At 26.8% G+C, this 26613-nt stretch overlaps 2 pseudogenes; both read right to left on the reverse strand.

Annotated features, from left to right (window-relative positions):
* Window positions 1-10501: 10501 nt before the first annotated feature.
* On the reverse strand, window positions 10502-20628 carry LOC126301308 (NADH-ubiquinone oxidoreductase chain 5-like; annotated as a pseudogene).
* A 782-nt stretch (window positions 20629-21410) lies between these two features.
* Window positions 21411-23122, reverse strand: LOC126301309 (NADH-ubiquinone oxidoreductase chain 5-like; annotated as a pseudogene).
* Between the last annotated feature and the right edge of the window lie 3491 nt (window positions 23123-26613).

Here is a 26613-nt window from a genome sequence, read left to right on the forward strand (position 1 = left end):
CTTATATTATAACAGGTCAAATCTTAACAATTATTTACTTCACATATTTCTTAATTAATGTCCATGTCGCAAACGCATGAGATAAATTAATTAAGGAATAAAGTTAATTAGCTTAGGAAAAGCATATGTTTTGAAAACATAAAATTAGAAGTTTAACTCTTCTATTAACTTTTCTCAAAAAATTTCACTAAACAAATGAGATAAATAAAATCTTTAAACCAACAAAGAAAATAAAAAAATTCAAAGATAAAGGTAAAAAACTTTTTCAAGCTAAGTACATTAATTTATCATAATGGAACCATGGTAATGTTCCACGAACCCAAATAAAACCAAAAGATATAATAGCAAGCTTAATAAAAAATATAAAAGAATAAAAATCACCGCCCAAAAAAATTAAAGCCAATAACATTCTTATGAAGACATTTCTAGTATATTCAGCTAAAAAAATTAAAGTAAAACCACCCGCACCATACTCAATATTAAATCCTGAAACTAACTCAGATTCCCCTTCAGCAAAATCAAAAGGAGTACGATTAGTTTCAGCTAAGCAAGAAGCAAAACAAGCTAAAGCTAAAGGAAAAGAAATAATAATAAATCAACAATAAAGCTGATAGTTTATAAAATCAAACATATTAAAACTACCAATTAAAATAATTAAAGACAATAAAATTAAAGCTAAACTAACTTCATAAGAAATTGTTTGAGCAACAGAACGAAGAGAACCTAATAATGAATAATTTGAATTAGAAGATCAACCAGCAATTATAACAGTATAAACACCTAATCTAGTACAACATAAAAAAAATAAAAATCCATAAGAAAAAGAACACATATAAGTTAAATAAGGAAAAATTACTCAAACGGCTAAAGAAATCATTAAATTAAAAACAGGGGAAAATAATAAAGTAGGTAATTAGATATAATAGGAATTGGCTGCTCCTTACAAATTAACTTAATAGCATCTCTAAATGGCTGAGGAATTCCAACAAAACCTACCTTATTTGGACCCTTTCGAATCTGAATATAACCTAAAACCTTACGCTCTAATAAAGTTAAAAAGGCAACACTAATTAAAACACAAATAACCAATAAAAGAAAATTCAAAATAAATATAAATAAATCATAAAGTATCAATACTATTTGTAGAAAAAATCTACATAAATGAATTCTAAATTCAACACATTAATCTGTCAAAATAGTAAATAAATTAATATTAATCAATATAACAAAAAATATTTTAACCATATGGTCCTTTCGTACTAATATGGATTAACAATCTTAGGATAGAAACCGACCTGGCTCACGCCGGTCTGAACTCAGATCTTGTAAGAATTTAAAGGTCGAACAGACCTAATCATTGGGCTCCTGCACCAAAAATTTTTCTTAATCCAACATCGAGGTCGCAATCTGCTTTGTCGATATGAGCTCTCAAAAACAATTACGCTGTTATCCCTAAGGTAACTTAATCTTATGATCATAAATTATGGATCAAAATAACAAACATAAATAAATGATATAATAATGAAGAGTTTATCTATTCTTCATGTCACCCCAACAAAACATCATCATTAAATATAGAAAGACAAACAAAAAACTATATAAAAGTAAAATGTCAAGCTCTATAGGGTCTTCTCGTCCTAAAGAAGAATTTAAGCCTTTTGACTCAAAAGTTAAATTCAAAAATTTATTAAGAGACAGTTGATTTCTCGTCAAGCCATTCATTCCAGCCACTAATTAAGAGACTAATGATTATGCTACCTTTGCACGGTCAAAATACCGCGGCTCTTTAAAAATACGCTCAGTGAGCAGGCCAGACCTCAAAATATAAACAAGAGGACATGTTTTTGATAAACAGGTGGAAATCAATTTTGCCTAGTTCCTTATAATAAGTTCACAAGGTAAAAATTTCATACAAATAAATATACTAATTTTATCATTATTACAAAAATTTTAAAATTAAATTAATAATCTTAATAAAAAACCTAAAATATTTATAAAATCAAAATAAAAAATAATGAACTAAAACGTAATCTTAAAGATAGCTGGTTTAAAGCTTACTATTATATTTCTATAAAATAAATTATAGGTTATTAACTTCAAAGCTTATCCCTTAAAGAATAAATAAGTTAATATTTTTACTTAAAAAATTAAATAAAAACAAATAACTTTAAAAAATTAAATTTTTTCTTAAGAAACTAGATATCTTGGGAAACGATTAACATCTCATTTCTATAAATAATTTAATAATAATTATGATACATTAACTATAAATTATTTATAAATCAACCCAAATCGAGACAAGTAAAATAAATACTAAAATTTTGATAAACCCTGATACAAAAGGTACAATAAATAAAATCTACTTAAAAAAATGTAAAATAATATTTCATAAAACACTTACATTACCAATAAACTATAATTTAAAAAATCAATTCTATAAAATATACTAAGACAAAAATACAATAAAATTATTTATATTAAATAATTAAATAAACAAAAAATAAATATAATAAAATAAATAATCAAGATATCCTGATTTGCACAGAAAAATTTTCAGTGTAAATGAAACACTTTACTAATAAGTTATATCTTGAAACTCTTCCTAGATACACTTTCCAGTACATCTACGATGTTACGACTTATCTCATCTAAATTGAAGCTACTTTAAAATAAAATAGAATAATCAATAATGAGAGCGACGGGCGATGTGTACACATCTCAGAGCCAATATCAGTTAAATTAAATAAATTAAATTACTATCAAATCCACCTTCATTAACAGTATTTCACTATCAAATCCTTTATAAACAAAAATCTATTGTAACCCACCTCCTCTTAACTATAAGCTGCACCTTGACCTGAAATATTTTATAATTATAAATCTTGAGAATTATAACTCTAAAAAGATTCTCTGATAACGGAGATATACAAGCAAATAAATTAAGTAGAGTAAATCGTGTATTATCAATCATGGGGTAGGTTCCTCTGAATGGAATGAGATACCGCCAAATTCTTTGGGTTTAAAGACCTTAACTAATAGTACCCTGGTAAATATAATTAACATTTAAAATAATAGGGTATCTAATCCTAGTTTATTATTTAAATTTCACAGATTCATAAAAAGGGCCACAAATAAATTTTAACATTTCACCTTACAAATTTATATTTCAACCCTAATAATATAAACAACTGTTTTAACCAATAATATTCACTTGTATCAATCGTATAACCGCGGCTGCTGGCACGAATTATGCCGATACTAAATCAATTGCTAAATCCAAAATCACTTGATAATTAAATCAAATTACTGCAAAAAGAACATTTAGTCTAACAAAACTTACATATAATACAAAGAAAAAGTGAATAAACAAGCAAGAATAAAACTTTTAAAAATAAAAAATAAGAAAATTTTAAATCTATTAATTCAGGAAAAAATAAAAGATTCAAATATTTAAAGAAAAAAAAGAAAAAAACCACAAACATTAACAAAAAAAAAAAGAAACGCCCCTATGTATGACCACAACAACTTCTCTATTATATATAATTAAAGATTTATATGGAACTTGTATAGCAATAAATGTATTATATTCTTTCTTATTTAATCTTTCTTTTCACTAATAAATAAAGAAAGATTAAATAATATAATAAATATATTTTATACAATTATGTAATTTAATATAATATGTTATTAATATGAATTCTTTTTTTTATATTAAGTTAACTTTCATATATATTAGTTAAATAATCTAATTATAGATAATTTACATAATTATATTATTATAATTAATATAATTATTTATATTAATTATAATATTTTATATTTAAATTAATAATTTTATTTATTATATCCAATTATAATAATATTAAATATTAAATTACATATTATTATATATATTATATTATAATAACCTATTTTAAGCTAAAAACATAAGTAGCTATAATCCTAGGTAAATAATTGCATTAAAATAATCAATTGATAATGGTAAGATGAACTTATAATACTTTAATTTCAATTAAATGTAATATATTAATATAAATTATTTATTATATATATATATATATATATATAAAAAATGAGCAGGATAAATTAATCCTAATTAAACAAAATAATACATAAAAGAATTTCAAAAAAAACTTTCGATTTATATATTAAATAAATGAAGTGCCTGATTAAAGGGTTACCTTGATAGGGTAAATAAAGTAAATAAAATTACCTTAATTAAAATTACATAAGAATGAATTAAACTACCTCCTTTAGTATCAAAAACTAACGTGCATCATACACCTTAATGTAAAAAGGTAAGCTAAACAAGCTAATGGGTTCATACCCCATTTATAGAGGTATCAATCCTCTCCTTTTTAATGACCAACAACTCTACAAAACTTCTCTTCCTATCAACATTAATGATAGGAACGATCCTGTCCATTTCATCAAATTCCTGATTTGGGGTTTGAATAGGACTTGAGATCAACTTACTTTCATTTATTCCGCTCCTAACAAGAAATAAAAATATAATAATAAATGAATCATCAATTAAATATTTTATTGTCCAAGCAATAGCATCGACAATATTATTATTTTCAATTTTGCTGATTCAAATAAAATATCCCATGGGATGGGAAACAGAATTTATCCCATCAATAATAATTAGATCTAGACTATTATTAAAGATTGGAGCTGCACCTTTCCATTTCTGATTTCCAGAAGTTATAGGAGCATCAAGATGAAATAATTGTTTAACATTAATAACATGACAAAAAATCGCCCCAATAATGGTCTTATCTTATTGTATTCAATTAAGAACTTTTATTTGAACAATTATTATCTTAAGAATTATTATTGGGGCAATAGGAGGTTTAAATCAAACATCCTTACGACAACTTTTAGCATATTCATCAATCAGACATCTAGGTTGAATAATTAGATCATTAACAGTCAGAGAAAACATCTGAGAACTATACTTCATTATTTACTCACTATTAAGATTAATTATAGTTTTATTATTTAAGCAAATAAATTTATTTTTCATAAATCAAATTTATTCAGCCAGAAATATAAAAACCGAAATTAAATTCATAATATTCTTATCTTTATTATCTTTAGGTGGACTACCACCATTACTTGGATTCTTACCAAAATGAATTGTAATACAATCATTAATAGAAAACAATATAACAACTATTATAACTATTATAGTTGTATTAACTACAATTACACTCTACTACTATATACGTATTAGATTCTCAGCTCTAATTATATCATACACAGAAAATTCGTGATCTATAAAGATAAAGTCCCAAAAATCAAGAATCATTCTTCCTATAACAGTAATAATTTCAACAATAGGATTGATTTCAACATCAACCTTAATTTCATTATACTAAGGACTTAAGTTAATCAAACTAATAACCTTCAAAGTTATAATTAAAAGAATAATCTTTTAGGCCTTAGTAAAATTGTACACCTCTAGAATTGCAGTCTAGAATCATAATTGAATATAAGACCTAAATATGATAAGAGAGAAAACATCTCATAAGTAGATTTACAGTCTACCACCTAAAATTCAGCCATCTTACCGCAAAAATGATTATTCTCAACAAACCATAAGGACATTGGTACTTTATACTTCATATTTGGAGCATGAGCAGGAATAGTAGGAACATCAATAAGAATACTTATTCGTGCTGAACTTGGCCAACCCGGATCTCTAATTGGGGATGACCAGATTTATAATGTTATTATTACAGCTCACGCATTCGTAATAATTTTCTTTATAGTAATACCTATTATAATTGGTGGATTTGGTAATTGACTTGTTCCACTAATAATTGGTGCACCAGATATAGCATTTCCACGAATAAATAATATAAGTTTTTGATTACTACCACCTTCACTAACCCTTCTTCTTACATCTTCTATAGTAGATAATGGTGCTGGTACAGGATGAACAGTTTACCCTCCTCTAGCAGGAGCTATTGCACACGGGGGTGCATCTGTAGATCTAGCTATTTTTTCACTGCACTTAGCAGGTGTATCATCTATTCTTGGTGCAGTGAATTTCATTACAACAGCAATTAATATACGATCAGAAAGTATAACTTTAGATCAAACACCTTTATTTGTATGATCTGTAGCTATTACAGCATTACTTCTCCTTCTTTCACTTCCAGTTTTAGCAGGAGCTATTACTATATTATTAACAGATCGAAATTTAAATACATCATTCTTTGACCCTGCAGGAGGGGGTGACCCAATTCTATATCAACATCTATTTTGATTCTTTGGACACCCAGAAGTTTATATTTTAATTCTACCGGGGTTCGGAATTATTTCACATATTGTATGTCAAGAAAGAGGAAAAATTGAATCATTTGGAACATTAGGTATAATTTATGCTATACTATCAATTGGACTAATAGGATTTATTGTATGAGCACATCATACATTTACAGTAGGAATGGATGTTGACACACGAGCATATTTTACATCAGCAACAATAATTATTGCTGTACCTACAGGACTTAAGGTATTTAGATGATTAGCTACATTATATGGAACTAAATTCAAGTTCAATCCACCATTATTATGAGCTCTAGGATTTATTTTCCTATTTACAATTGGTGGATTAACAGGATTAGTATTAGCAAATTCATCACTTGATATTGTATTACATGATACATATTATGTAGTAGCCCACTTTCATTATGTATTATCTATAGGAGCAGTATTTGCAATTATAGGAGGTGTCATTCAATGATATCCACTATTTACAGGATTAACTATAAATAATACATGATTAAAAATCCAATTTACAATTGTATTCATTGGAGTAAATTTAACATTCTTTCCTCAACACTTCCTAGGATTAGCAGGAATACCTCGACGATACTCTGACTACCCAGACGCATATACATCATGAAACGTAGTATCAAGAATTGGGTCTACAATTTCTATTGTAGGAATCATTATATTCATTGTAATTATATGAGAAAGAATGATTACAAACCGAGCAACTATATTTAGAGCTAACATAAGAAGATCAACAGAATGACTACAAAATAACCCTCCTGCAGAACATAGTTACTCAGAATTACCATTAATCTCTAGATTCTAATATGGCAGATTAGTGCAGTAGATTTAAGCTCTACAAATAAAGGTTTGACCTTTTATTAGAATATATTTATTAATGGCAACATGATCAAATTTATCTCTTCAAGATGGAGCTTCACCATTAATGGAGCAATTATCATTCTTTCATGATCATACTATGGTCGTATTATTATTAATTACAGTAATTGTAGGTTATGCCCTAAGTTATATATTATTTATTGCCTATACTAACCGTAATATACTTCATGGACATTTAATTGAAACAATCTGAACAGCTTTACCAGCAATTACATTAATTTTTATTGCCCTTCCATCATTACGACTATTATATTTACTTGATGATTCAGTAGATGCAATAATTACAATTAAAACCATTGGACGACAATGATATTGAAGATATGAATATTCAGACTTCATAGACGTAGAATTTGACACTTATATAACACCAGAACAAGACCTAGAAAATGATGGATTCCGACTACTAGATGTAGATAACCGAACAATCCTACCAATAAATACAGAAGTACGAGTATTAACAAGAGCATCAGATGTTCTACACTCATGAGCAGTTCCTGCATTAGGGGTTAAAATTGATGCAACGCCAGGTCGGTTAAATCAAGGAACATTCACAATAAATCGACCTGGATTATTCTTTGGACAATGCTCAAAAATCTGTGGAGCAAACCACAGATTTATACCAATTGTAATTGAAAGAACTTCAGTAAATTTATTTATTAAGTGATTATCTAAGATAATTTAAGGAGTTAGTTAAAATAAATAACATTAGAGTGTCAATCTAAAGTAACTAAAAAAAATTAGTACACCTTGAAATTCATCAGATGACTGAAAGTAAGTAATGGTCTCTTAAACCAAATAATAGTAAATTAACGACTACTTCTGATGGGGAAATTATATCCAAATCCCTCAAATATCCCCTCTTATATGATTCTCACTATTCATTATATTTTCAGCTACATTAATCTTGTTTAATCAAATAAACTTCTTCTCATTTAAACCTAACCTTATTAAAAGAGCAGAAAAAGGAACAATTGAAATAAAAAACTTAAATTGAAAATGATAACAAATCTATTCTCAACATTTGACCCATCAACTAACATGTTTAATTTATCATTAAATTGAACTAGAACATTTCTAGGACTATTATTAATCCCCTCACTATTTTGACTTACACCATCACGAATTAACATTATCTGAAATAAACTAAATTTAACCTTACATAATGAATTTAAAACACTTCTTGGACCAAAATCATTTAATGGAACAACATTCATTTTCATCTCAATTTTTATTATAATATTATTTAACAATTTCATAGGATTATTCCCTTATATTTTTACTAGAACAAGACATTTAGCATTAACATTTGCAATTGCCCTACCTATATGGCTAAGATTTATATTATTTGGATGAATTAACCATACTAATCATATATTTACACACCTTGTACCACAAGGTACACCGCCTGCATTAATATCATTTATAGTACTAATTGAAACAATTAGTAATGTTATTCGACCAGGTACATTAGCAGTACGGTTGGCAGCAAATATAATTGCAGGACACTTATTATTAACCTTATTAGGAAACACAGGACCATCTATAGCAATAAACTTAATCTAATTACTAATTATTGGACAAATACTTCTATTAATTCTAGAATCAGCAGTAGCAATAATTCAAGCCTATGTTTTCTCAATTCTAAGAACTCTATTTTCTAGAGAAGTATATTAAACCTATGTTAACAACTCACTGATACCACCCATTCCACTTAGTAGACTATAGACCTTGACCATTAACAGGAGCAATTGGAGCAATAGTCCTAGTATCAGGACTAGCAAAATGATTCCACCTATTTAATATTAACTTATTCATAATTGGATTTGGAATTACCCTACTAACTATAATTCAATGATGACGAGATGTAGTACGAGAAGGAACATATCAAGGATTACATACAGGATTTGTATCAATTGGATTACGATGAGGAATAATTTTATTTATTGCATCAGAGGTATTATTTTTCGTTTCTTTTTTTTGAGAATTCTTTAGAAGAAGATTAGCACCAACAATTGAACTAGGAATACTATGACCTCCAATAGGAATTCAACCCTTTAACCCTATACAAATTCCATTACTTAATACAGCTATTCTTTTAGCATCAGGAGTAACAGTAACATGAGCACATCATAGTTTAATGGAATCTAATCATACTCAAGCACTACAAGGATTATTCTTCACAGTGTTATTAGGACTATACTTTACAATACTTCAAGCATATGAATATTGAGAAGCACCTGTTACCATTGCAGATGCAGTTTATGGATCAACATTCTTTGTTGCAACAGGATTCCATGGTTTACACGTAATTATTGGAACAATCTTTTTATCAACATGTCTACTTCGACACTCAATAAATCAATTTTCACCAAGACATCACTTTGGATTTGAAGCAGCAGCATGATACTGACACTTCGTAGACGTAGTATGATTATTCTTATATATCTCTATTTATTGATGAGGTAGATAATTGTTTTTCTAGTATAAATAGTACATTTGACTTCCAATCAGAAAGCTTGATATAAATCAAGAAAAACAATTCTAATTCTATCAACAAGAGTTTTCATTAGATTTATTATTCCAATAATTGTTATAATCCTGGCAACAACACTATCAAAAAAATTAATTAATGATCGAGAAAAAAGATCACCATTTGAATGTGGGTTTGATCCAAAAAGATCAGCACGAATACCATTCTCAATACGATTCTTCCTAATCGCAGTAATCTTTTTAATTTTTGATGTAGAAATTGCACTAATTCTACCAATTGTAATTATTTTTAAAACTTCAGACATTATAATCTGAACAGTATCAACAATATTTTTTATTCTAGTTCTATTAGGGGGACTATACCATGAATGAAACCAAGGAGCATTACAATGAGCAGAATAAAGGGTTGTAGTTAAATATAACATTTGGGTTGCATTCAAAAAGTATTGATATTATCAATCAACCTTAAATAGAATAAGAAGCGAAATATTGCAGTCAGTTTCGACCTGGAAGATTGGTATGTACTACCCTTATTCTTATTAATTGAAGCCAAAAAGAGGCGTATTACTGTTAATAATATAATTGAACTATAATAGTTCCAATTAAGGAAATGTAAAGCCAATATGAAAGCTGCTAACTTTTTATATTAGCGGTTAAACTCCGTTAACATTTCTAAAATTTATATAGTTTAAATAAAACATTACATTTTCACTGTAAAAATAATATATCTATATTTATAAATACTTAAAAGTAAAAATACTTCCTTAACATCTTCAGTGTCACGCTCTAATTATAAGCTATTTAAGTAAACGAAAAACAATATTACCAAAATAAATATTCAAAAAATAAAAGTTAAAAGATAAATCTTGAAATTAGAATCATATCAACCTTGAATATAACCAATTAAATAAATAAATAATCTATATAAACCTTGACCACCAAGTAATTCACCTCAACCATAATCAAATGACTTAGATGAATAATAACCTATTTTTAAAGGAATATATCTAATAAACTTAGTTGAAAGAAAAGGTATAAATCATATAGAACCAGCAAATCTAACAAAAGAAAGTATACTTAAAGAAAATAAATTATGAGAAAAATCAAAATTAGAAATAAGATAACCAAAATAAGCACCTAAAATAACAACTGTAATAGTTAAAAACTTTAAATAATAAGGTAAAGCAATCACATGAGGAATAGGAAAAATTAATCAAGATAAAAGACTACCACCAAAAACAGCAACAAACAATAGACCAATTATTCCAAATGAAATATAATAACCCTTATCATCAAAAGAAAATCTAGAATAAAAATTATTATCACCAGATATTGAATAATAAAACAAACGAAAAGAATAAGAAGCAGTTAAACCAGTAGAAAAAAAATAAAGAAAAAAAATTAAACAATTAATTCATCTTAAACAAACCATCTCAAGAATTAAATCCTTTGAATAAAATCCCGCTAAAAAAGGTATTCCACACAAAGATAAACTAGAAACATTAAAACAAACTGAAGTTAAAGGTATGAAATTAACAATTGATCCTATAAAACGAATATCCTGAGAATCCTTCAAATTATGAATTATTGAACCTGCACATATAAATAATAATGCCTTAAATAAAGCATGAGCCAATAAATGAAAAAATGCAAGCTTTGGATAACCTATAGCCAAAATTCTTATTATTAAACCAAGTTGTCTTAAAGTAGAAAGAGCAATAATCTTCTTTAAATCAAACTCAAAATTAGCGCCCAATCCAGCCATAAATATAGTTATACAACCAATTAAAAGTAAAAATCAACCACAATTATAAGTATCCAATATTGGTCTAAAACGAATTAATAAATAAACACCAGCAGTAACAAGAGTAGAAGAATGAACTAAAGCAGAAACAGGAGTAGGAGCTGCTATAGCAGCAGGAAGTCATGAAGAGAAAGGAATCTGAGCTCTCTTAGTTATAGCTGCTAAAACAATTAATATAGTAATGAGCTTTATTTCAAAAGAATTAGAAATAAAATCATAATAATAAATATAATTTCAACCACCAAAATTTAACATTCATGCAATAGAAATTAAAATAGCAACATCACCAATACGATTAGAAAGTGCAGTTAATATACCAGCACTATAAGATTTTACATTTTGATAATAAATAACTAAACAATAAGAAACTAAACCTAAACCATCTCAACCTAATAAAATTCTAATTAAATTAGGACTAATAATTAAAAAACCTATAGAAAGAATAAATATTAAAACAATAATAATAAAACGATTTATATTCTTTTCACCAGATATATAATCCTCTCTATAATAAATAACCAAAGAAGAAATATATATAACAAAAGATATAAAAATAAGAGATATTCAATCCAAAATTAAAGTTATAACAACTATAGAACCATTTAAATTGAAAAGCTCTCACTCAACAAAAACTCTATAATCAATTATTAAATAATAAATACCTAAAATAAAAATTATAGTTCTCGAAATAAACAAAGAAAAAAACTCAAAGAACAAATAGAAAATAAATTCACGGCCTAAGATGAAAAACTTCATATCATTGATTCCACAAAACAATATTTTTAATTAAAATACTTAAGCAAACTAAACAAAGAAATATTCACCCTTTAAACAGAGAATATTTAAAGGCAATCAATGTAAAAGTAAAAAATGATATTCACGAAAATAACCAAGAGAACAAGTATAAACACCAGAATAATAATTCCCATGCTGAGAATAAGAATATATATACAAAGTATAAACAGCTCTAAAAAAAGATAAAAAAATCAAAGCAAAGAATCTAAAAGAAGATCAAGATATAATTCTATTTAATAATCTAATTTCACCTACCAAATTTAAAGAAGGAGGAGCAGCCATATTTGATGATCTTAAAAGAAATCATCATAAAGCCATTCTTGGCATCAAATTAATTATACCCTTGTTAATTAATAATCTTCGTCTACCTAAACGTTCATAAATAATATTAGATAAACAAAATAAACCAGAAGAACATAAACCATGACCAACCATTAGAGAAAGAGAACCTACACAACCTCATCAATTCATAGTCATCAATCCACCAATAACCATTCTTATATGAGCAACAGAAGAATATGCAATTAAATACTTCAAATCAACCTGACGAAAACAAATAAATCTTACAATAACACCCCCAGATAAACCTAAAGACAATCAAAAATAATTAAACTTTAAACCCAAATAAGAAATAACCTTTATAACACGAAAAATACCATAACCACCTAAATTTAATAAAACACCAGCAAGAATTATTCTACCTGAAATAGGGGCCTCTACATGAGCCTTAGGAAGTCATAAATGAACCAAAAACATAGGTATCTTAACTAAAAAAGCCAAAATTATAAATACATAAAACATAAAATAATAAGAACCAAAATCAACCAATAAAGGAAAATATAAAGTATTAGAAAAATCATAAACCTTAAATAAAACTAATAATAAAGGTAATCTAGCAACCAAAGTATAAAAAATTAAACAAACACCAGCCTGCAAACTCTCAGTTTGATAACCCCAACCCAAAATTAAAAGTAAAGTAGGAACTAATCTAGCCTCAAAAAAAATATAAAAAGAAAGAAGACTTAATCTAGCAAATGAACAATAAAGCATAATTATTAAAATCAAAACCATAAAAACAAAAAAATTAGAATGATATGAACTTAAATAAACTGAACCTCTAGCAGTGATTATTAAAGAACAAATCCAAAAACTAAGTAAAATTAAACTAAAAGAAAAATAATCAATACCAAAATAATATCTAAGTATATTCAAATCAGCATATGAATAGACACAAATTATAAAAACAAAACCCGACAGAAACATTAAAGAATGAACCAACCATCAACAATTATTTAATAAACAAAGAGGGATCAAAAAAATAGTTATAAATAAATACTTTAACATAAAGATAAACCAAAAGAATTAAAAAAATCATTACCATGAGAACGAATTATTGAAACTAAAATAGAAAGACCTAAAGCACCCTCACAAACAGAAAAAACTAAAAAAATAACAGGAAAAAAATAATCATAATCAAACTCAATAAGAAAAACAATAACTAACATAAATAAAGAAAGAACAATATATTCTAATCTCAAAAGAACCATTAATAAATGTTTACGTTTAGAAGAAAAAACATAAACACCAGCAAAATAAATCAATAAAGAAGTAAAAATAGAGAATATAAACATTAGTTTTAATAGTTTAAAAAAAACGCCGGTCTTGTAAACCGGAAATAAGTCCAGCCCCCACTTTTAAAACTTCAGAGGTGGAAAAGCTTCCAAAGTTCCCCAAAACCGGTATTTTAAATAAACTAACCCCTGAAATGATCAAAATAATAATTATATCATTATCAAATGTAATAAATATTAATTTTATTAAATTAAGACACCCAATATCAATAATGCTTTTTATTATCCTTCAAACCTTCCTAGTTGGATTAATAACAGGAACAATAATAGAAAGATATTGATTATCATATATTTTATTTTTAACATTTCTTGGTGGTATACTAGTATTATTTATTTACATTACAAGAATTGCATCAAACGAAATATTTCAGCCTAAATCAATCACTATAATTATTACATTAATAATGTGAGTATTTATCATATTAATATTAATTATTCTAGATATATCTATATTTATAGACTTTTTCAAAAACACCGAAACTATAAATATTGATAATTCAATCAATTATCAAGAAATAACAATATCTTTAGAAAAATTATATAATAGACCAACATTCATTATTACAATAATAATAATAATTTATTTATTTTTAGCACTACTAGCAGTTGTTAAAATCACCAATATTAATCAGGGACCTATTCGTAAAATAAGATAATTACTAATGAATAAACCCTTACAATTAAGACATCCTTTAATTAAAATTATTAATAACTCTTTAATTGACTTACCTGCCATAACAAATATTTCAAAAAAAGAAAGATTAAATAATATAATAAATATATTTTATACAATTATGTAATTTAATATAATATGTTATTAATATGAATTCTTTTTTTTATATTAAGTTAACTTTCATATATATTAGTTAAATAATCTAATTATAGATAATTTACATAATTATATTATTATAATTAATATAATTATTTATATTAATTATAATATTTTATATTTAAATTAATAATTTTATTTATTATATCCAATTATAATAATATTAAATATTAAATTACATATTATTATATATATTATATTATAATAACCTATTTTAAGCTAAAAACATAAGTAGCTATAATCCTAGGTAAATAATTGCATTAAAATAATCAATTGATAATGGTAAGATGAACTTATAATACTTTAATTTCAATTAAATGTAATATATTAATATAAATTATTTATTATATATATATATATATAAAAAAATAAAATGAGCCGGATAAATTAATCCTAATTAAACAAAATAAAACATAAAAGAATTTCAAAAAAAAACTTTCGATTTATATATTAAATAAATGAAGTGCCTGATTAAAGGGTTACCTTGATAGGGTAAATAAAGTAAATAACATTACCTTCATTAAAATTACATAAGAATGAATTAAACTACCTCCTTTAGTATCAAAAACTAACGTGCATCATACACCTTAATGTAAAAAGGTAAGCTAAACAAGCTAATGGGTTCATACCCCATTTATAGCGGTATCAATCCTCTCCTTTTTAATGACCAACAACTCTACAAAACTTCTCTTCCTATCAACATTAATGATAGGAACGATCTTGTCCATTTCATCAAATTCCTGATTTGGGGTTTGAATAGGACTTGAGATCAACTTACTTTCATTTATTCCGCTCCTAACAAGAAATAAAAATATAATAATAAATGAATCATCAATTAAATATTTTATTGTCCAAGCAATAGCATCGACAATATTATTATTTTCAATTTTGCTGATTCAAATAAAATATCCCATGGGATGGGAAACAGAATTTATCCCATCAATAATAATTAGATCTAGACTATTATTAAAGATTGGAGCTGCACCTTTCCATTTCTGATTTCCAGAAGTTATAGGAGCATCAAGATGAAATAATTGTTTAACATTAATAACATGACAAAAAATCGCCCCAATAATGGTCTTATCTTATTGTATTCAATTAAGAACTTTTATTTGAACAATTATTATCTTAAGAATTATTATTGGGGCAATAGGAGGTTTAAATCAAACATCCTTACGACAACTTTTAGCATATTCATCAATCAGACATCTAGGTTGAATAATTAGATCATTAACAGTCAGAGAAAACATCTGAGAACTATACTTCATTATTTACTCACTATTAAGATTAATTATAGTTTTATTATTTAAGCAAATAAATTTATTTTTCATAAATCAAATTTATTCAGCCAGAAATATAAAAACCGAAATTAAATTCATAATATTCTTATCTTTATTATCTTTAGGTGGACTACCACCATTCCTTGGATTCTTACCAAAATGAATTGTAATACAATCATTAATAGAAAACAATATAACAACTATTATAACTATTATAGTTGTATTAACTACAATTACACTCTACTACTATATACGTATTAGATTCTCAGCTCTAATTATATCATACATAGAAAATTCGTGATCTATAAAGATAAAGTCCCAAAAATCAAGAATCATTCTTCCTATAACAGTAATAATTTCAACAATAGGATTGATTTCAACATCAACCTTAATTTCATTATACTAAGGACTTAAGTTAATCAAACTAATAACCTTCAAAGTTATAATTAAAAGAATAATCTTTTAGGCCTTAGTAAAATTGTACACCTCTAGAATTGCAGTCTAGAATCATAATTGAATATAAGACCTAAATATGATAAGAGAGAAAACATCTCATAAGTAGATTTACAGTCTACCACCTAAAATTCAGCCATCTTACCGCAAAAATGATTATTCTCAACAAACCATAAGGACATTGGTACTTTATACTTCATATTTGGAGCATGAGCAGGAATAGTAGGAACATCAATAAGAATACTTATTCGTGCTGAACTTGGCCAACCCGGATCTCTAATTGGGGATGACCAGATTTATAATGTTATTATTACAGCTCACGCATTCGTAATAATTTTCTTTATAGTAATACCTATTATAATTGGTGGATTTGGTAATTGACTTGTTCCACTAATAATTGGTGCACCAGATATAGCATTTCCACGAATAAATAATATAAGTTTTTGATTACTACCACCTTCACTAACCCTTCTTCTTACCTCTTCTATAGTAGATAATGGTGCTGGTACAGGATGAACAGTTTACCCTCCTCTAGCAGGAGCTATTGCACACGGGGGTGCATCTGTAGATCTAGCTATTTTTTCACTGCACTTAGCAGGTGTATCATCTATTCTTGGTGCAATGAATTTCATTACAACAGCAATTAATATACGATCAGAAAGTATAACTTTAGATCAAACACCTTTATTTGTATGATCTGTAGCTATTACAGCATTACTTCTCCTTCTTTCACTTCCAGTTTTAGCAGGAGCTATTACTATATTATTAACAGATCGAAATTTAAATACATCATTCTTTGACCCTGCAGGAGGGGGTGACCCAATTCTATATCAACATCTATTTTGATTCTTTGGACACCCAGAAGTTTATATTTTAATTCTACCGGGGTTCGGAATTATTTCACATATTGTATGTCAAGAAAGAGGAAAAATTGAATCATTTGGAACATTAGGTATAATTTATGCTATACTATCAATTGGACTAATAGGATTTATTGTATGAGCACATCATATATTTACAGTAGGAATGGATGTTGACACACGAGCATATTTTACATCAGCAACAATAATTATTGCTGTACCTACAGGAATTAAGGTATTTAGATGATTAGCTACATTATATGGAACTAAATTCAAGTTCAATCCACCATTATTATGAGCTCTAGGATTTATTTTCCTATTTACAATTGGTGGATTAACAGGATTAGTATTAGCAAATTCATCACTTGATATTGTATTACATGATACATATTATGTAGTAGCCCACTTTCATTACGTATTGTCTATAGGAGCAGTATTTGCAATTATAGGAGGTGTCATTCAATGACATCCACTATTTACAGGATTAACTATAAATAATACATGATTAAAAATCCAATTTACAATTATATTCATTGGAGTAAATTTAACATTCTTTCCTCAACACTTCCTAGGATTAGCAGGAATACCTCGACGATACTCTGACTACCCAGACGCATATACATCATGAAACGTAGTATCAAGAATTGGGTCTACAATTTCTATTGTAGGAATCATTATATTCATTGTAATTATATGAGAAAGAATGATTACAAACCGAGCAACTATATTTAGAGCTAACATAAGAAGATCAACAGAATGACTACAAAATATCCCTCCTGCAGAACATAGTTACTCAGAATTACCATTAATCTCTAGATTCTAATATGGCAGATTAGTGCAGTAGATTTAAGCTCTACAAATAAAGGTTTGACCTTTTATTAGAATATATTTATTAATGGCAACATGATCAAATTTATCTCTTCAAGATGGAGCTTCACCATTAATGGAGCAATTATCATTCTTTCATGATCATACTATGGTCGTATTATTATTAATTACAGTAATAGTAGGTTATGCCCTAAGTTATATATTATTTATTGCCTATACTAACCGTAATATACTTCATGGACATTTAATTGAAACAATCTGAACAGCTTTACCAGCAATTACATTAATTTTTATTGCCCATCCATCATTACGACTATTATATTTACTTGATGATTCAGTAGATGCAATAATTACAATTAAAACCATTGGACGACAATGATATTGAAGATATGAATATTCAGACTTCATAGACGTAGAATTTGACACTTATATAACACCAGAACAAGACCTAGAAAAGATGGATTCCGACTACTAGATGTAGATAACCGAACAATCCTACAAATAAATACAGAAGTATGAGTATTAACAAGAGCATCAGATGTTCTACACTCATGAGCAGTTCCTGCATTAGGGGTTAAAATTGATGCAACGCCAGGTCGGTTAAATCAAGGAACATTCACAATAAATCGACCTGGATTATTCTTTGGACAATGCTCAGAAATCTGTGGAGCAAACCACAGATTTATACCAATTGTAATTGAAAGAACTTCAGTAAATTTATTTATTAAGTGATTATCTAAGGTAATTTAAGGAGTTAGTTAAAATAAATAACATTAGAGTGTCAATCTAAAGTAACTAAAAAAAATTAGTACACCTTGAAATTCATCAGATGACTGAAAGTAAGTAATGGTCTCTTAAACCAAATAATAGTAAATTAACGACTACTTCTGATGGGGAAATTATATCCAAATCCCTCAAATATCCCCTCTTATAGGATTCTCACTATTCATTATATTTTCAGCTACATTAATCTTGTTTAATCAAATAAACTTCTTCTCATTTAAACCTAACCTTATTAAAAGAGCAGAAAAAGGAACAATTGAAATAAAAAAACTTAAATTGAAAATGATAACAAATCTATTCTCAACATTTGACCCATCAACTAACATCTTTAATTTATCATTAAATTGAACTAGAACATTTCTAGGACTATTATTAATCCCATCACTATTTTGACTTACACCATCACGAATTAACATTATCTGAAATAAACTAAATTTAACCTTACATAATGAATTTAAAACACTTCTTGGACCAAAATCATTTAATGGAACAACATTCATTTTCATCTCAATTTTTATTATAATATTATTTAACAATTTATAGGATTATTCCCTTATATTTTTACTAGAACAAGACATTTATCATTAACATTTGCAATTGCCCTACCTATATGGCTAAGATTTATATTATTTGGATGAATTAACCATACTAATCATATATTTACACACCTTGTACCACAAGGTACACCGCCTGCATTAATATCATTTATAGTACTAATTGAAACAATTAGTAATGTTATTCGACCAGGTACATTAGCAGTACGGTTGGCAGCAAATATAATTGCAGGACACTTATTATTAACCTTATTAGGAAACACAGGACCATCTATAGCAATAAACTTAATCTCATTACTAATTATTGGACAAATACTTCTATTAATTCTAGAATCAGCAGTAGCAATAATTCAAGCCTATGTTTTCTCAATTCTAAGAACTCTATATTCTAGAGAAGTATATTAAACCTATGTTAACAACTCACTCAAACCACCCATTCCACTTAGTAGACTATAGACCTTGACCATTAACAGGAGCAATTGGAGCAATAGTCCTAGTATCAGGACTAGCAAAATGATTCCACCTATTTAATATTAACTTATTCATAATTGGATTTGGAATTACCCTACTAACTATAATTCAATGATGACGAGATGTAGTACGAGAAGGAACATATCAAGGATTACATACAGGATTTGTATCAATTGGATTACGATGAGGAATAATTTTATTTATTGCATCAGAGGTATTATTTTTCGTTTCTTTTTTTTGAGAATTCTTTAGAAGAAGATTAGCACCAACAATTGAACTAGGAATACTATGACCTCCAATAGGAATTCAACCCTTTAACCCTATACAAATTCCATTACTTAATACAGCTATTCTTTTAGCATCAGGAGTAACAGTAACATGAGCACATCATAGTTTAATGGAATCTAATCATACTCAAGCACTACAAGGATTATTCTTCACAGTGTTATTAGGACTATACTTTACAATACTTCAAGCATATGAATATTGAGAAGCACCTTTTACCATTGCAGATGCAGTTTATGGATCAACATTCTTTGTTGCAACAGGATTCCATGGTTTACACGTAATTATTGGAACAATCTTTTTATCAACATGTCTACTTCGACACTCAATAAATCAATTTTCACCAAGACATCACTTTGGATTTGAAGCAGCAGCATGATACTGACACTTCTAATTCTAATTCTATCAACAAGAGTTTTCATTAGATTTATTATTCCAATAATTGTTATAATCCTGGCAACAACACTATCAAAAAAATTAATTAATGATCGAGAAAAAAGATCACCATTTGAATGTGGGTTTGATCCAAAAAGATCAGCACGAATACCATTCTCAATACGATTCTTCCTAATCGCAGTAATCTTTTTAATTTTTGATGTAGAAATTGCACTAATTCTACCAATTGTAATTATTTTTAAAACTTCAGACATTATAATCTGAACAGTATCAACAATATTTTTTATTCTAGTTCTATTAGGAGGACTATACCATGAATGAAACCAAGGAGCATTACAATGAGCAGAATAAAGGGTTGTAGTTAAATATAACATTTGGGTTGCATTCAAAAAGTATTGATATTATCAATCAACCTTAAATAGAATAAGAAGCGAAATATTGCAGTCAGTTTCGACCTGGAAGATTGGTATGTACTACCCTTATTCATATTAATTGAAGCCAAAAAGAGGCGTATTACTGTTAATAATATAATTGAACTATAATAGTTCCAATTAAGGAAATGTAAAGCCAATATGAAAGCTGCAAACTTTTTATATTAGCGGTTAAACTCCGTTAACATTTCTAAAATTTATATAGTTTAAATAAAACATTACATTTTCACTGTAAAAATAATATATCTATATTTATAAATACTTAAAAGTAAAAATACTTCCTTAACATCTTCAGTGTCACGCTCTAATTATAAGCTATTTAAGTAAACGAAAAACAATATTACCAAAATAAATATTCAAAAAATAAAAGTTAAAAGATAAATCTTGAAATTAGAATCATATCAACCTTGAATATAACCAATTAAATAAATAAATAATCTATATAAACCTTGACCACCAAGTAATTCACCTCAACCATAATCAAATGACTTAGATGAATAATAACCTATTTTTAAAGGAATATATCTAATAAACTTAGTTGAAAGAAAAGGTATAAATCATATAGAACCAGCAAATCTAACAAAAGAAAATATACTTAAAGAAAATAAATTATGAGAAAAATCAAAATTAGAAATAAGATAACCAAAATAAGCACCTAAAATAACAACTGTAATAGTTAAAAACTTTAAATAATAAGGTAAAGCAATCACATGAGGAATAGGAAAAATTAATCAAGATAAAAGACTACCACCAAAAACAGCAACAAACAATAGACCAATTATTCCAAATGAAATATAATAACCCTTATCATCAAAAGAAAATCTAGAATAAAAATTATTATCACCAGATATTGAATAATAAAACAAACGAAAAGAATAAGAAGCAGTTAAACCAGTAGAAAAAAAATAAAGAAAAAAATTAAACAATTAATTAATCTTAAACAAACCATCTCAAGAATTAAATCCTTTGAATAAAATCCCGCTAAAAAAGGTATTCCACACAAAGATAAACTAGAAACATTAAAACAAACTGAAGTTAAAGGTATGAAATTAACAATTGATCCTATAAAACGAATATCCTGAGAATCCTTCAAATTATGAATTATTGAACCTGCACATATAAATAATAATGCCTTAAATAAAGCATGAGCCAATAAATGAAAAAATGCAAGCTTTGGATAACCTATAGCCAAAATTCTTATTATTAAACCAAGTTGTCTTAAAGTAGAAAGAGCAATAATCTTCTTTAAATCAAACTCAAAATTAGCGCCCAATCCAGCCATAAATATAGTTATACAACCAATTAAAAGTAAAAATCAACCACAATTATAAGTATCCAATATTGGTCTAAAACGAATTAATAAATAAACACCAGCAGTAACAAGAGTAGAAGAATGAACTAAAGCAGAAACAGGAGTAGGAGCTGCTATAGCAGCAGGAAGTCATGAAGAGAAAGGAATCTGAGCTCTCTTAGTTATAGCTGCTAAAACAATTAATATAGTAATGAGCTTTATTTCAAAAGAATTAGAAATAAAATCATAATAATAAATATAATTTCAACCACCAAAATTTAACATTCATGCAATAGAAATTAAAATAGCAACATCACCAATACGATTAGAAAGTGCAGTTAATATACCAGCACTATAAGATTTTACATTTTGATAATAAATAACTAAACAATAAGAAACTAAACCTAAACCATCTCAACCTAATAAAATTCTAATTAAATTAGGACTAATAATTAAAAAACCTATAGAAAGAATAAATATTAAAACAATAATAATAAAACGATTTATATTCTTTTCACCAGATATATAATCCTCTCTATAATAAATAACCAAAGAAGAAATATATATAACAAAAGATATAAAAATAAGAGATATTCAATCCAAAATTAAAGTTATAACAACTATAGAACCATTTAAATTGAAAAGCTCTCACTCAACAAAAACTCTATAATCAATTATTAAATAATAAATACCTAAAATAAAAATTATAGTTCTCGAAATAAACAAAGAAAAAAAACTCAAAGAACAAATAGAAAATAAATTCACGGCCTAAGATGAAAAACTTCATATCATTGATTCCACAAAACAATATTTTTAATTAAAATACTTAAGCAAACTAAACAAAGAAATATTCACCCTTTAAACAGAGAATATTTAAAGGCAATCAATGTAAAAGTAAAAGATGATATTCACGAAAATAACCAAGAGAACAAGTATAAACACCAGAATAATAATTCCCATGCTGAGAATAAGAATATATATACAAAGTATAAACAGCTCTAAAAAAAGATAAAAAAATCAAAGCAAAGAATCTAAAAGAAGATCAAGATATAATTCTATTTAATAATCTAATTTCACCTACCAAATTTAAAGAAGGAGGAGCAGCCATATTTGATGATCTTAAAAGAAATCATCATAAAGCCATTCTTGGCATCAAATTAATTATACCCTTGTTAATTAATAATCTTCGTCTACCTAAACGTTCATAAATAATATTAGATAAACAAAATAAACCAGAAGAACATAAACCATTAGAGAAAGAGAACCTACACAACCTCATCAATTCATAGTCATCAATCCACCAATAACCATTCTTATATGAGCAACAGAAGAATATGCAATTAAAGACTTTAAATCAACCTGACGAAAACAAATAAATCTTACAATAACACCCCCAGATAAACCTAAAGACAATCAAAAATAATTAAACTTTAAACCCAAATAAGAAATAACCTTTATAACACGAAAAATACCATAACCACCTAACTTTAATAAAACACCAGCAAGAATTATTCTACCTGAAATAGGGGCCTCTACATGAGCCTTAGGAAGTCATAAATGAACCAAAAACATAGGTATCTTAACTAAAAAAGCCAAAATTATAAATACATAAAACATAAAATAATAAGAACCAAAATCAACCAATAAAGGAAAATATAAAGTATTAGAAAAATCATAAACCTTAAATAAAACTAATAATAAAGGTAATCTAGCAACCAAAGTATAAAAAATTAAATAAACACCAGCCTGCAAACGCTCAGGTTGATAACCCCAACCCAAAATTAAAAGTAAAGTAGGAACTAATCTAGCCTCAAAAAAAAAATATAAAAAGAAAGAAGACTTAATCTAGCAAATGAACAATAAAGCATAATTATTAAAATCAAAACCATAAAAACAAAAAAATTAGAATGATATGAACTTAAATAAACTGAACCTCTAGCAGTGATTATTAAAGAACAAATCCAAAAACTAAGTAAAATTAAACTAAAAGAAAAATAATCAATACCAAAATAATATCTAATTATATTCAAATCAGCATATGAATAAACACAAATTATAAAAACAATACCCGACAGAAACATTAAAGAATGAACCAACCATCAACAATTATTTAATAAACAAAGAGGGATCAAAAAATAGTTATAAATAAATACTTTAACATAAAGATAAACCAATAGAATTAAAAAAATCATTACCATGAGAACGAATTATTGAAACTAAAATAGAAAGACCTAAAGCACCCTCACAAACAGAAAAAACTAAAAAAATAACAGGAAAAAAATAATCATAATCAAACTCAATAAGAAAAACAATAACTAACATAAATAAAGAAAGAACAATATATTCTAATCTCAAAAGAACCATTAATAAATGTTTACGTTTAGAAGAAAAAACATAAACACCAGCAAAATAAATCAATAAAGAAGTAAAAATAGAGAATATAAATATTAGTTTTAATAGTTTAAAAAAAACGCCGGTCTTGTAAACTGGAAATAAGTCCAGCCCCCACTTTTAAAACTTCAGAGGTGGAAAAGCTTCCAAAGCTCCCCAAAACCGGTATTTTAAATAAACTAACCCCTGAAATGATCAAAATAATAATTATATCATTATCAAATGTAATAAATATTAATTTTATTAAATTAAGACACCCAATATCAATAATGCTTTTTATTATCCTTCAAACCTTCCTAGTTGGATTAATAACAGGAACAATAATAGAAAGATATTGATTATCATATATTTTATTTTTAACATTTCTTGGTGGTATACTAGTATTATTTATTTACATTACAAGAATTGCATCAAACGAAATATTTCAGCCTAAATCAATCACTATAATTATTACATTAATAATGTGAGTATTTATCATATTAATATTAATTATTCTAGATATATCTATATTTATAGACTTTTTCAAAAACACCGAAACTATAAATATTGATAATTCAATCAATTATCAAGAAATAACAGTATCTTTAGAAAAATTATATAATAGACCAACATTCATTATTACAATAATAATAATAATTCATTTATTTTTAGCACTACTAGCAGTTGTTAAAATCACCAATATTAATCAGGGACCTATTCGTAAAATAAGATAATTACTAATGAATAAACCCTTACGATTAAGACATCCTTTAATTAAAATTATTAATAACTCTTTAATTGACTTACCTGCCCCAACAAATATTTCATTTTGATGAAATTTTGGATCCCTATTAGGGTTATGTTTGGTAATTCAAATCGTAACTGGACTATTTTTAGCTATACATTATACATCAAATATTGAAATAGCATTCAGTAGTGTAGTACACATCTGCCGAGACGTAAATAATGGTTGAATTATCCGAACCTTACACGCAAATGGAGCATCTATATTTTTTATTTGTATTTACTTACATGTAGGACGGGGAATTTACTATGGATCTTATATATATATACATACCTGAATAATTGGTACAGTGATTTTATTTTTAGTTATAGCAACTGCATTTATAGGATATGTCTTACCCTGAGGCCAAATATCTTTTTGAGGTGCAACAGTAATTACTAATTTATTATCAGCAATCCCATACTTAGGAACAGATTTAGTCCAATGAGTATGAGGAGGATTCGCTGTTGATAATGCAACATTAAATCGATTCTTCACATTCCATTTTGTATTACCATTTATTATTGCTGCTATAGCAGCAATTCATTTATTTTTTCTTCACCAAACAGGATCTAATAATCCTCTTGGACTAAATGGAGATATTGAAAAAATTCCATTCCATCCATACTTTACCTTTAAGGATTCTATTACATTTGTAATAATAACATCATTATTAATTATACTATGTTTAATTAATCCTTACCTATTAGGAGATCCAGATAACTTTGTACCTGCCAACCCATTAGTAACACCAGTTCACATTCAACCAGAATGATATTTCCTATTTGCATATGCAATTCTACGATCTATCCCTAATAAGTAAGGAGGTGTTATTGCATTATTTTTATCAATTGGAATCTTAATAATTTTACCATTTTATAATAAAACACCATTCTGAGGCATTCAATTTTACCCTATTAATCAAATTTTATTCTGAATTATAGTAGTTGTTGTATGCTTACTAACGTGAATTGGTAAACGACCTGTTGAAGAACCTTATATTATAACAGGTCAAATCTTAACAATTATTTACTTCACATATTTCTTAATTAATGTCCATGTCGCAAACGCATGAGATAAATTAATTAAG

This window comes from Schistocerca gregaria, unplaced genomic scaffold (genome assembly GCF_023897955.1).
Source record: "Schistocerca gregaria isolate iqSchGreg1 unplaced genomic scaffold, iqSchGreg1.2 ptg000066l, whole genome shotgun sequence".
Taxonomy (NCBI): Eukaryota; Metazoa; Arthropoda; class Insecta; order Orthoptera; family Acrididae; genus Schistocerca; species Schistocerca gregaria.